The sequence below is a fragment of the Pseudophryne corroboree genome, chromosome 2, assembly GCF_028390025.1.
Source record: "Pseudophryne corroboree isolate aPseCor3 chromosome 2, aPseCor3.hap2, whole genome shotgun sequence".
Lineage (NCBI taxonomy): Eukaryota > Metazoa > Chordata > Amphibia > Anura > Myobatrachidae > Pseudophryne > Pseudophryne corroboree.
This window is the reverse complement of record NC_086445.1, coordinates 559,127,094-559,141,687: the sequence shown is the minus strand read 5'-3', so window position 1 is coordinate 559,141,687 and position 14,594 is coordinate 559,127,094. Positions and strand designations below refer to the sequence as shown.

General features: G+C 39.1%; 1 protein-coding gene across 1 annotated transcript in view; it reads left to right on the top strand.

Annotated features, from left to right (window-relative positions):
- The first annotated feature begins 507 nt into the window (after nucleotides 1–507).
- Nucleotides 508–14,594, top strand: part of RSPO1 (R-spondin 1) — a 174,763-nt gene continuing 160,676 nt past the window's right edge. The window contains exon 1 of the mRNA XM_063954347.1: nucleotides 508–938. The gene's annotated coding sequence lies outside the window, so the exon portion shown is untranslated. The remainder of the gene's footprint in view (nucleotides 939–14,594) is intronic.

The window sequence follows — 14,594 nt, the reverse complement described above, 5'->3', positions numbered from 1 at the left end:
CCAGCATTACCTTTCGCGACCTGCTCCTAAGCCATGATTTAACAATTGGACTTCTTTTGTGCTTTGCATAACGTAGTTGTCTCCCTCAATTCTTTTCTTGGACAGCCTACAAAAAAATCTAATGTCTTCCAGATCTAATGGGAACATTCTTTTTTTTTTTTATTCTACGTTCTTAAAAAAAAAACCTATGCATTTAATTCAGAGCTCATTTTCAATCTTTTTCATTTTTCTACTTTATTGTAAACTGTGTAAGTTTTTAATTTAATGTAAAGTTAATACTTTAGTCTAAACCATTTAAGGAAATGATCGACTTACTTTTCTACATAAAGCTAGTGGAAATTAAAATACTGACATTCGGTATAGCAAGCCCTTAGTTACCTGTTCTGTCTTTAGCCTCACTGACCAATGATATAATGTAAAGAACCAAAAGGGTTAACATCTTTGCCACCCCTTAAGGGAGGTGGCACTTGCATGCAACAGATATCTGGCTTAACTTAGGAGGAAAAAAAATCTGGATGCTTTGGTCATTTAAACAAAAGTGAGAGGGAAAGTGAGAGTCAGTCGACTGCATGAAAGTGGTTGGAGCCAGTGTAGCAAACACGCTGGGTTTTTTCACTGCGTGAACACTTGGTTTTGCTGATGGACTACAATGCAGACACAGCCAAACCTCTCTCTCTCTCTTTTTCTCTCTCTCTCTGAAAATCATTTGGAGTTATCACTAGAAGTGTTTTGAGAGCTGAAGTTTTCCTGCCCTTATTTTGTGTATACTTTATTTTTTACTTTGATTAAATAAGAAGAAGCTAATCCACACTTCTGGAGCATTTTATCATTTTTAATTTGCTTGCTTTGGTTGATGCTTTGGGGACTGTTTCTGGAAAGAGAAGCTTGCTTATAGAAAAACCAAATATTCACTCTGTCAAGTGGAATTTATATTGAAGGTAAGAGTTTCTAACATTTCTAATGATCTTTAAAAAAAAAAACAGCATTTCAGATGAATTCTGTACTGATAGTGTGAATTTACATTTTGATTTGGATTAAAGTCTTTCTGTCAGTACTTTAAGATAAAACCACAGGTTTTGGAATTAGGAACATGAAAATAAATTAGTATCTTATTGTTTGTATAAATATTATGTATATATGTACAATGATATGTTATATCCTGATGGTTAAACGAAAACAGTTTAGATAAGCTCCAGAAACAGCGATCTTTAAATGCCAGAAGCAATTGATTTACTGACAACCACTTTTTGAAAAGCATGTGTATAATGAAATGTCATTTACATGGTGCGTAGATACATACCTGAGTGGAGGGTGATAGTAGCTACTTATAAATTACCAAATTGTAAAAGCAAAATATTTTTCTAAAGGTTTCATTTTTGCTGTTGTTCCAAGACTTGTTTAAATGGTTTAGTGCCAGGAAGATCCTACAGTTATCAGATTTGGAAATAAACATTTGTGGGCGTGATTAGAATCAAATTTGTTATTTTTTTTTAACTTTTTTTAAGATTTGTATCACGCAATAGAGAGCATGAGGTCTGCTTTGAGATATGTGCATGCTTTTAGAAAAAGTAGTTTCTGCAAGGTCAAATTTACAATTCCTTTTTAATTTAAAACAGACAATTGTAAGTTATAGTTAGTTATTCCACAATGCAGAACAGAGAGCATGTATGGATTTTTCATTTTAAACATTTTCTTTTCCAGAAACTGTTTCCTTTCTTGCTAGTGGGTTATGAGAAACACTTAGGATTCTTACAAATGAAATATTTTTTTCTGACATTTAGCCTTCACTAACAGTGAGGGATTTCTGACACCTTTTCTGCACAGTTGCCTCTAATTGAAAACAAAGTTTAATGACTAAGTTATGCACCTTTGATTTTGTATGTTTTGTATGTTAGCCAATGATAAAACAGCAGAAAATAAAATAATGCCTCTTATTGGCTAACTATATAGATGTTAGTCACAAGTCCATTCTCAAATGCTTGTAACTAAGACCTATTCAGAAAATTCAACAAAATCATTTTCCATTGGGGTTTAGTAGAGAATTTGCAAAATAAGTAAAGCCATCCAGAACTCATCAATATGGCTGTCATGAATAATGCTGAAAGCTAAACTGATTTTTTTAATTTTATTTTTGAAGAAAGGGTGGAAAATCCATTGATGACCCAGTGTATATGAGGAAGGTCTTAGAAACTTTACCAACAATTAAAAAAATTAACGATCTATAAAAAAAAAACCACAAATTTGGATGTAAAACATCAAAATTTTAAATAGTTTATGAAAAGTGTTTTTTGTGCTTCATTTTTTTTAATTCCAATTTCAACCTTTAATATTCCTTAGAGTACATGTACAAGTTGATGACAGTGGCATATATGCATAAATTGTAAATACGGTTTGCTCAGTGTTTTCTTCTTAACCAATCATTTTGAATATTGTGCCAGTAACATGTGGCTTCACTCCTTGACACACCCACTGATTAAAGGTTTAATTTATGAGCTAACAAATCTGCTAACACCTGATACCTCTGTAGCTCCTGCTGTGAGTTTGCAATAGGAAGGGCCTGACATAGTGTTACAGTGAAAAGTATCATATTCAGCTTTTCAGAGCATCTACAAAGCTCTGATGACTGAGCTGATTAAATCTTTCCTAGCTTAATGGGATGATATTATATAAGGATGGCCTGTTTAACAATAGCATAGGTGTCAATAAAGAAACATTTTCTGGCTTCTAAGAGGACACAGTTGATCTCTTGGTCAACTCAAAGCATGATAGAGAAATAGAAGCCAACATTACACCATACACAAAAATCTTCAACTTTATATACTTCAAATTGCATGTTTAACCACATTCATGGGTAAAAGGCATGTCATTACACCACCAACATGGGATGTTTCTATTCTCTCTTTTTGGATAATATCTGTACATGACAATGGATGAATACTTTCTCAGAGTCTTTAAAGGGGAGCGATAATCTAAGCCAGGGCTGGCCAAACCAGTCCTCGAGATCTACCAACAGTACACATTTTCCAGACCACCTAGCTGGTGCACAGGTGTAGTCATTACTAATTAAGATGTGCTGCATTCATTCCTAACTGACAATTCTACAGATCTCCAGGAGGCCTGGAAAACATGAACTGTTGGTAGATCTCGAGGACCGGTTTGGCCAGCCCTGATCTAAGCAATCTGACTAGATTGCTTAGATTTTCAGCAAGATCGCTCCGTGTGTACCCCCTACAGCGATAGCGATGCACAGCCCCGTGCATCGCTATCGCTGGTGCTAGATTGGCCTGCATGCAGGCCAATCTAGCGGGTCGCTCACTTCACCCGCTGGGTGAAATGAACGGCCCCCCCGTCTCCCCCCGCACGCTCAGCACACATCGCGCTATGCTGAGTGGCGGGAGAGATGTGTGCTGAGAGGTTCGCTCAGAACACATCTCTCCTGCATCGACCCGTCTATATGGGCCATAACACATCAACTTACTGCATACTTTATCTCTTATTCATTATTTTGTCTTGGAATTAGGAATGTACGTAAAAGCAGTCACACACAAATCGCTAGAAATACTATATAGCATAATAAAAATGCTGGACAGCATACATACTCAATACATTTAACTGATAGAACAATAATTCCCACTACTTAAAATGTAATGAGTGATATTAATCTACATATGTATATTTTATCTTTGCTGTTAAGTTTGCCAGGCTAATTTTAGAATAATGATTTTCTTTTAGTCCTTTGGGGAATGGTCCCTTGTAAGATCATGTCAATGACGTGTCCATTTTCAATGGTTTATAAGGAAGCATATACTAATTGTAAAATAAGAACTTGAAACTAAGAGTGCTCTGTAATCTTGAAATATTAAAGCTATCAGTGTTTTTGAATAATAAACAGAACATTACAGCTTCGCAGCAATAAGATAATATTCACAATCATATAGCACTGTTTTTTTCTCTAGAATGCTAAGAAAGTTTTATTACAGTGTTTCTTTAGAAAGAAAAATATTAAAGGTAGTTTTGGGCTGTCCAAGTGCTGCTCAAATTAACTATTAATGGGTTTTCTGTGAAATTGCACAGAATTACTCATAATGTTAGCACAACTTTGAAACATGGAAAAATCCAATAGCCAATCATAAACTCTTAATTAATAACTTATTATATTCTAAACTGCACACAAAAATAATATCTGATTGTGTAGAAGCAGCACAATCTTTTGTCTTGTTGTCTCCCAAAGTTGTTTCATAACCCATAACAGTTCATCAACTTTTACCATTCTAGTATACTCAGACCAATGAAAGTTATGACTGATTGGTTGAAATAGGTAATAGCACATATTTTATTAAATATGTAAAACATAGAAACAGAGAATTGGCAGATAAGAATCAACTGACCCATCTAGTCTGCCCATGTACATTCACACACATACTAGGGTTCATTTTTGTCGGGAGCCAATTAACCTACCAATATATTTTTGGATTGTGGGAGAAAACCAGTTTCTTATATAGTGCAATGGAATATACAGCACTATATAAGAAACGGTTAATAAATAAAAAAATAAAATGGGAACCCGGCAGTCAGGATGCTGGCGGTCAAAATACCCACACCGGCATCCTGACAGCCTGAAATCCTGATGGGGCGCTGGAGAACTTTAACTCTAATCCTAACCTCCCTCCCCGTAGCCTAACCGTAACCCTCTCTCCGTGCAGCCTAACACTGACTTCCCCCACAGCCTAACCCTAATCCTCCCGAGATACTTACATTCAGTATTCTGGATGTAGGGATTCCGGTGTCGGCATTGTGGCAGCTGTTTAAATTCCAGCTCCAGTATTCTGACTGCTGGGATCCTGTATGCCGGGATATCAACTACATCCCAACCCGGAGAAAACCCATGCAAGTATGGGGAGAATATACAAACACCACACAGTTAGGGAAGTGGTGGGAATTGAACCCATGACCTCAGTGCTCGGAGGCAGTAATGCTAACCATTACACCTTCCATACTATTCTTTTCTGGCCTAGTCAGTCATTAGACCACATATATTCCTGACCACACCAAAAGTTATAGAGAATTGAATATATACCCATGTATAGACAGAATTAGGATTAGTGTCTGTCTCCTTAACCAAACATCATTTTACAATTTCTTGTTTTCAGTAATCTGTCTAATCTGCAGCAGTAGGTGTCTGGCAATGGGTGATAAATTATTCACTTAACACAACCAACTGGAAAAATGTGTGTCAAAGAATGGGAATTAAATTAAACACTCAAAACAACAGAAATTACAGCACAGTGAACTAAATAATATCATCCCCTATTGGTACAATTCCAGAATGCATGCTATAGATTAGCCTATGGGTTTAAATGTGCCAATTATGGGACTCATGCCAACTTGAACATAAATGCATCTTCTTGGGGGGGGGGGCTTACCCATAAAATGTGTTTTTTCATACTCTCTAAGTGCAGAAAGGTACGACTTGGAGGTATGTCTCAAAATATCTCCCAGTTGTACCTCTCTGCACTTAGAGAGTAGGAATGAGGTAGTGAAGGTGGGCTGATGTAGCAGGAATATACTGTAGCAAGGGCATGTTAACGCACCTTACACCCAATGTTGGATTGAGAAAACCGCATACAGTATATGGCTCTTAAGGTATGTATCAGTTGCAACAACTTCTCCCTGGGCTAGTGCAAGATCCGTGCTGCTGATTATGATGTTGCAATACCTGTAAAGAAAAAAAATAACTAAAGGAAAGAAACAGTGAAGTACCCACCCTTAAAAGTAAAATCAGGACTACAATTACAGATCACAGTAAGCCACAGCTGCCAGCAAATGCCCATCCTTGTGATGTGTAAAAGCAAAGTGATCGCATTAAAAATCGCTTTACTCTCCACTTTCCGGTGACTTCCAAGCTATTGCGCCTGTGCATACTGCTGAGTGAGCTTGCCCGACTGGAGAGTGCCAGGGAGGGATCCTTAGGATCCCTCTCCCACTGCTTTTTACAGAGTATTGCCTATAGACTACAATAGACATAATTCATGGCTATCGTTTGTAGGTACTTTATGTTGTGATATACCAATAAATTAGAAACTGTGCGCCTACAGGTATTTAAATATATTTTTTTAAATATTCATTAGCAAAATGTTATTTTACCAAGTTTTTGTTTAAGGACTTTAGAACTGCAAAGCTATAATAATCCTTGAAAAGTGATAAAGTGGAGAGTGATAAACTGCAAGACAACAGGTACTAAGGCCCACATTCATCAAGCCTCGGAAAGTGATAAATAGCACGTTGATAAAGTACCAACCAATCAGCTCCTAACTGTCATTTTTTCAATCACAGCCTGCAACATGTCAGTTAGGAGCTGATTGGCTGGGACTTTATCACCATGCTATTTATCACTCTCCACAGCTTGATAAATGGGGGCCTAAATGTCATTTTTCAAACACAGTCGGTAACATGGCGGTTAGGAGCTGACTGGCTGGTACTTTATCACTCTCCACTATATCACTTTTTGAGGCTTAGTACATCTGGCCCTATACCTTAGCTCATAGGTTCTCAAACTCGGTCCTCAGGACCCCACACAGTGCATGTTTTCCAGGTAACCCAGCAGGTGCACAGGTGTATTAATTACTCGCTGACACATTTTAAAAGGTCCACTGGTGGAGCTAATTATTTCACTTGTGATTCTGTGAGGAGACCTGCAAAACATGCACTGTGTGGGGTCCTGAGGACCGAGTTTGAGAACCTGTGCTTTAGCCATTGGCTGCTGTGACATTGGAGCATCTCACAGTTAACATGAAGGCAGAAAACACGCTCAGATGTCAACATATGGAGCTGTATAGAGAAACTAGCCTTTAAACATTAACAAATGGAAGAACAGTTACACTGCAAACAATTGAAAGCACTAAGCTGGATTCATATACAGTTGTTTTATAAGCAGTTGTAGAAATATATTTGTAGAAGCATTGTGATTGTTTAAAAGTGGCTGTCACAAAAAATACAAAAACACAATGCTAGTCTAAAATTACACCCCCCCCCCCTTAACAACCCCTTCCCTCACATACAGACACACACACACACACACACACACACACACACACACACACACACACACATGAACACACAAACACACACACATAAACACACACACATGAACACACACACATGAACACACACACACACACACACACACACACACACACACACACTGGGGAATTTGACTTTTCATGATTGCAAACAAAACATTGTCAAGTAAAAAGATGGGATTCAAGGAACTTTGTCTTTATGTAACTGGCCCACTCGGAGTAATATCTAAATGTCTTTTGTAATTCTGTAGTGATTAGGGAGGCAGAAGTCGCAACTGCTCAGTGTCTAGTGTTTACTGCTCGTCTAGTTCTACATAACAAATGATACCACCCGGAACTGCTTATCAATTGAAGTCTGGTAAAATAATTAGTGTCATCATGTCTGCTTACCAAGTGAGGTCATTTCAGCTTATGATATCCATAGCTGTTTCCAAGTTATGTGATGCTTAGAAATGTCACCCCTAATTGCTTACCAACTAATATAATAAAGGAATGGAAAATGATATCACAGGCAGTGGCTTACAGAGTGATATCATACACAGTTTGAAACACAGTGGGAGTAATATAATATGTTTGTTTGTTTATTTATATAGCACCAAACCTATTACATACATATCTCTGCACAGCACAGATAATATGTAATCATTCACTGAGGCTTATGTTTTGAATTAAATGCTGCAGACACACACTAGAGACCATTTTGTCAGAAGCCAATTTATCTACTAGTATATTTTTAACTGTGGAAGGAAACTGAAGCACTTGAATGAACCCCTTACAAATATGGTGAACACATACAAACTCTACACATAAAGGAACCTGGTTGGAATAAAGCTTATGACCTCAGAACTGTAATGCATTCTTGCTAGTCATTTATGAAGCAAAAAACGAAAACTGTCAGGGAGATTTATCAACTCTTGGAGAGAGATAAAGTACCAACCAATCAGCTATCATCAATTTCTCCACTTTATCTCTCTCCAGATTTGATACATCTTCACCAGTAGCGGATTTCCCACTAGGCACGTGGCTAGGGGCGGCGCTTGCTGGGGGGCAGCACAACTTTATATATATATATCTATATATATATATAGATATATATATATATATAGATATATATAGTATGTATATATATATATATATATATATATATATATGTTGTTTTTTATTTATTTAGCAATAAGACAAATTACAGCAAATTGTGGTCCAGGAGTTGGTAGTAGGGTGAGGTTGGGGCAGCTTTGGATGTCTACAGGCATCAAGCCTGGCACCTGAAATAAAGGGGGCAATGACGTACTGCAAAAAGGGGCAGACAATAATGTGCCTAGGGACGGCCTGACCCCTAAATTCGGCCCTGATCTTCACCTGTATATGCTACAGTATTGTTGTATCACATAACTGTTTTTTTGCTTGTACATGTATTAGTACATACACTAAGATAGTGTTTCAGCAAGAGACTTCTGGACCTGTGTGGAACTGGGCAAATAAAGGCAATCCTTATGGATACTGTAACTATCAATTTGTAATAATCTGCGTCTAAATTGCTAATATTAGGTTTTGTTATACCTACAAGTTAATGAAATGGGCTCAACCTCAAGATGCAAAGAGTCTCTAATCTTTGATATACTGTAGAGATATATTTTATTTATTAATACAAGTCAATTTTGATATTTAACATGCAGGTATTATCTTGCATTCTGAGCTATTTGAAACAATGGCCCTCATTCTGAGTTGATATTTGAAACAATGGCCCTCATTCTGAGTTGATCGCTCGCTAGCTGCTTTTAGCAGCCGTGCAAACGCTAAGCTGCCTCCCTCTGGGAGTGTATCTTAGCTTAGCAGAAGTGTGAACGAAAGGTTAGCATAACAGTGCTGACATTTTTTCTAGCAGTTTCAGAGTGGCTTCAGACCTACTCCTTCCTTGCGATCACTTCAGTCTGTTTAGTTCCTGCTTTGACGTCACAAACACGCCCTGCATTCAGCCAGCCACTCCCCCCGATTCCCCAGGCACGCATGCGTTTTCACCTGACACACCTGCGTTTTTTAGCACACTACCGGAAAACGGTCAATTACCACCCAGAAACACCCACTTCCTGTCAATCACTCACCGATTAACAGAGCGACGGGAAAGAGTCGTTAGACCTTGTGTAAAACTGCATAGTTTTGTGTGAAAGTACGTCACGCGTGCACACTGCGGATAAATTGTAAATAGATTGATAATAGTTGATAAATTGTCTTTCAAGGAGTGACTAAAGAAACTTGCAAACCTCACATATCCAGCAACAATGGCTATAAATGATATATGCAGGATTGCGCTCTTGGCCTGTTTCATGTTTGTAAGTAAAGCAAAAAAGCCAGCAACTAGGAAAACCATGTTGCACTGCAGGTGACGCAGAGGGGTGGGTTATATTGTTTCTATACAGGGTAAATACTGCATGCTTCTGCATGAAGCACACAAACGGTAGGCAGCTTTATTTTTACACTGCAGTTTGGATTTCAGTTTGAACACACCCCACCCAAATCTTCTTCTCTCTGCACATGATTCATCTGCCACACCTGCAGTGCACATGGGCCCTCATTCCGAGTTGTTCGCTCGTTGACGAATTTCGCTATATTGCGATTAGTCGCTTACTGCGCATGCGCAATGTTCGCAGAGCACATGCGCTTAGTTATTTTACTCAAAAGTTAGGTATTTTACTCACGGCATTACAAGGATTTTTCTTCGTTCTGGTGATCGGAGTGTGATTGACAGGAAGTGGGTGTACCTGGGCGGAAACAGGCCGTTTTATGGGTGTGTGTGAAAAAACGCTGCCGTTTCTGGGAAAAACGCGGGAGTGGCTGGAGAAACGGGGGAGTGACTGGGCGAACGCTGGGTGTGTTTGTGACGTCAAACCAGGAACGAAACTGACTGAACTGATCGCAGTGGCAGAGTAAGTGTCGAGCTACTCAGAAACTGCTAAGAAATTTCTATTCGCAATTTTGCGAATCTTTCGCTCGCAATTCTGCTAAGCTAAGATACACTCCCAGAGGGCGGCGGCTTAGTGTGTGCAATGCTGCTAACAGCAGCTAGCGAGCGAACAGCTCGGAATGAGGGCCCTGGTTGTGCCCAGTTGCTTGCTTTTTTGCTTTACTTACAAACCTGAATAAGGACCTGTCATCCAGATTCACTATGCCAACACCAATTAATTACTGCGTGACAGTACAAATTTGTGAAATTATGAATTAAGCTTTCTTGGATTTATGTAACTATGCAAAAAAAATTATACATTTTCATATATAAGCCACGGAGTACATTGCTCAGTTTTAATCTTAATTCCATGGGATCTCATACAAGTTAAAAATCTGAAATTGCATATTGCGGCAATAAATTAATTATTGGCGCAATATATAAAAACACACATGCCTGCCTATGAAAAATGTAAACCGTAAAGCTTATGCAATCACTTTACTTCAGGGCTATGACCCAGCTTTTTCACTGCATGCGCCTTGCGTAACCATTGCATGTGCAGGCAAAAGTTAAACTTTACTGGCTTATAATAAGTACACAGTTAATACAAAGGCTAGATTTAGTAAGTGTCACCTATTGCAAGCCCCAGATAATAAGAACTTGGCACGTTTTACACTTAATATTAGCCCTGTTTAAAAATTCATGGTCAAACCTACCAAAAAGTGGCTCATAAAAGCTGCTGCTCATTAATCTAGGTCAAAATGCAAAAAATAAAATTGATGTGCAAAGTGAGCATCCCTTAGGGTTTGTACAAAATAAGCAACAATTGTTTGTGGTTCCCCATACGTTTGTTATAATCACAGCAGAGCTCAGGAGAACTCAAATCATCCAGTTTAGATAATCAGAAAGGGTAAGATGTATCAAACCTTGGAGTGAGATACAGTACTAACCAATCAGCTGCTAAATGTCATTTTTTTTTCCAAAACATGGCCTGTAAAATGACAGAAGCTGATTGGTAGTTAATTTATCTCTGTCCAAGTCTTGATATATAAGCCCATTAATATTAATTAAATTGTGAGGATTGTCACAACTACCATGTCCCCTTTTCCACATAACTACAAAACTGCAAAATCTGATCCTGTAATGGCAGTCATGACTTTCATCTTTAGTGTTACAGAAAAAGAATAGCTCTCTGCTGCATGAAAGAACAATCTGCTAACTAGATGAGTTGTTTTCTTAGGATGGCTTAGACTGAGCTGACAGAAAGCCCTGCTATGCCTGGTCTACAGTAAAACACTCCCTGGACACAACAGTTTGCAATACAAAATGAAGCATCTGCTAAACATAAACTGGTTACATTAATCCACACTGCAACCATTTTACAGTGTCATCCTGTTTTCCTTTGGAAATTTGAATCTGGCAAGAAGATGCATTCCGGGCACTGTTTTAAAGCAACTTTACTCGGTTGGGAATATAATTTGACCTTACTTTGTTGCACTATACATTGAGACGGTTGGAAAAAAACAACAAATAGAAATGTTTTAGAGGACCTAGCGGTTCGGCCCTGTCCATTTAGACACGATGAGTATGAGTTGAGGACTATTGTTCTGAGCTGCGTGCTTGTTTAGATGAAAAGGGAAGCTTTTCATAGGAAAAATAAAGCAAATATGTGTTGGATTACAGGGAATGAATGCTTTGGATGTATGTCCAAAGGGTGGGGTAAAGTGAAACAGAGATTTGTTTTGCTGACAAATTAGACTGGAGTTCTATAGAAATCATCAAAATATATCATAAGACACTGTGGAAACTTGAACTTACACCAATATGTAACTACATAACTACTGCATATTAGTACTGGTGTGACATTGTGGGTGGGATGTATCACGCATCTCATTTTAAATGTGTTGCATCCCGCCGCTGATCACATGAATAGTGATGTTTAGTAATACTGTATGCATGTACAGTTATGATAAGAGCCGTCCTTTGTGATTATAGGACTTCTGGGTTTAAGACCCAGGAGTTCTTCTGCACATGGGTGGCCATCGGCAAGCTCATGCACGAGCCGCGTGGGACATTCGGAGGGATTACTTTGGATCCCTCTTAGGGAGTAATGTGGAAAGAAGCCCATAGGCTTCTAATAGGCAATGCAATCTACATATGGCTTTGCCTTTCGGGAACAAGCTACGGGAAGATTTTTCACCACATATGGTGAATGCAGTCAAACCTCTGAAAACAGCAGCTTTCAGAGTTTAGACCGCAGTTTGCCGTTGCCCTGTAGGAACTAAACCTGGTTTTGGGTTGTTTTAGGAACAGGGGTGACATTTATCTTTACTTAAAGTACTGATGTTACTGCTAGTCAGTGGTATACCTATAATAGGTGCAGAGGGGGTCACTGCTAACGCATCCACCACCTCCCTGTTCATTAATATGCCTCCACTGTCAGTGCTGTATGATTCAATAGAATAACAATAGAAAGATGACAGGCGTCTCAAGGGGTTCACTATGGTATGCCGGCGGACGGGCTCCCGGCGACCAGCATACCTGCGCCGGGAGCCCGACCGCCGGCTTACTGACAGTGTGGCGAGCGCAAATGAGCCCCTTGCAGGCACGCTATTTTATTCTCCCTCCAGGGGGGTCGTGGACCCCCACGAGGGAGAACAACTGTCAGTATACCGGCTGTCGGGATCCCGGCGCCGGTATACTGTGCGCCGGGATCCCATCAGTCGGCATACTGAAGACCACCCGTCTCAAGGAAGGAGCATATTCACAAAACTACTCTGTTCCTTCTGAGCTAGGTAATGTGGAAAAGAAAGAGCTAAACACTTAATCTATCATAGCCAAAGTAATATACTAATAATCCGCTGTTTAGTGTAACCCTGCACAACATTTTTTTTTCGAACACATTTATGGGCTTGCTTTTTATCATTAATGAACCCATTACACATTTTCTGGTTTCTGCATGTTTTCAGTAATGAGCCCTTTCATTAGTAGAGGCCTGATGTGGCTGCCTAATATTCAGCAAAGTCTGAAAACTCCAGCAGTAGCGCACATGCGGAGAACTCAGGTCACGTATGTGCAAGATCACTGCCAAGTTGTCCCGGAAGTGTAACACCCCTCCAGTCCTAATTAGTTATGGAATAATCTGTGGTAAGTATCACATGATGAGCACCATCCCCACATCAGAGCAATATTGAATAGCTCTGGTATTTTAGCATCCATTGCCACAACCAACAGCGATAATGAATAGGCCTCTAAGTCTTTAAAACTATAGTACATTTTCCATATTAGTAAGCCAAATGATCTCTAAGCTGTACTAAAGCAAGTTATGTGAAGCCATTCTTTTTTTCCCCCTTGATATGTTTTGAATCTTTTGCGGTATGTAAACAAACAAGTGCTATGGACAAAACTAGATATTATGCGCGGAGCCCCGTGTTTTGGTTTTGAATCTAATCCATCATCCTGTTTTGGTTTTGGCAAAACCACCCTCAAGTGTTATGGTTCAGATTCAGATTTTGGTTCGGTTTAAAATCGATAAAAATTTGAGAATCATTGATAAAAATCGATAAAAACAGCTAAAATCATGTCATTTTGTAATTTTAAAATAAGAATTTAGAAGCGTGGGAAGAATCTAACCAGGACTCGGTTCAGATAGGATCTCCACTGGAGATCCAGACAGTGGTTTTGATTCAAATACACAAAATTCCATTGGATTCAGATTTCTGAATCGATCTAAATAGATGTTGTGTTTCAGAGGCTAAAACACACATTTACTAGCATTAAAAAAATCAATATAAAAAATTGTCTGTTAGTCAGTGTTTTGTCTAGCCCCTGAAACACAACATTGATTTAGATTGATTTAAAATCAATTAAAATTGACCTTTAGTAAATATACCCCTTACTGCTACAGTGAATCTCTGAGATGTGCTAATGAACAAACTTCTAACACTCTTTAAGCAAGGTTCTACAAATTCAACTAGTTATGGGGTTCAATAGCCATGTGTTTCTATCATTCTAAACTCTGTGTTTGTTATAGTGCAATTACAGAAAAAAATCAGTAAATTGTTGTAGTATGTTAGAATGTAAAAATAAGGGGCTGGATGTAATGAAGTCTGAGTTGGCCGGATAGTCGGGTTTCCATCCGAACTCGGATGTTTTTTTAAGGCGGCACTCATTTACAAGGCATGGTTTTGCCTTGTACATGACTGCTACTTGAAAAAAACGTCCGAGTTCGGCCGTTAACCTGACCCTCCGGCCAACTTGGACTTCATTACATCCAGCCCAAAATAGCTACGGTGCAAGCAGAAAGATGGGTAGATGCATAAGGAGAAGGAGATGATGAAGTGGATGAGTTTATTTAGAATTAAAGAGGGGTCTAGGAGAGGCGTCACCAGGTGTGGTGACACCCGGTGTGCACTCTGCATTACTACACCCCCGTCCACTCACCCTGCTGGTGCAGCGGCCACCTGAAAAAGAGGTATGGCCTAATTTAAAGGGGTGTGGCCTCACAGGTGGCCTCTTCTTCACTCGAGGGGCATGTCCAGCTTCCCCGGAGATGCTGGCTGCCCCCGGAGACT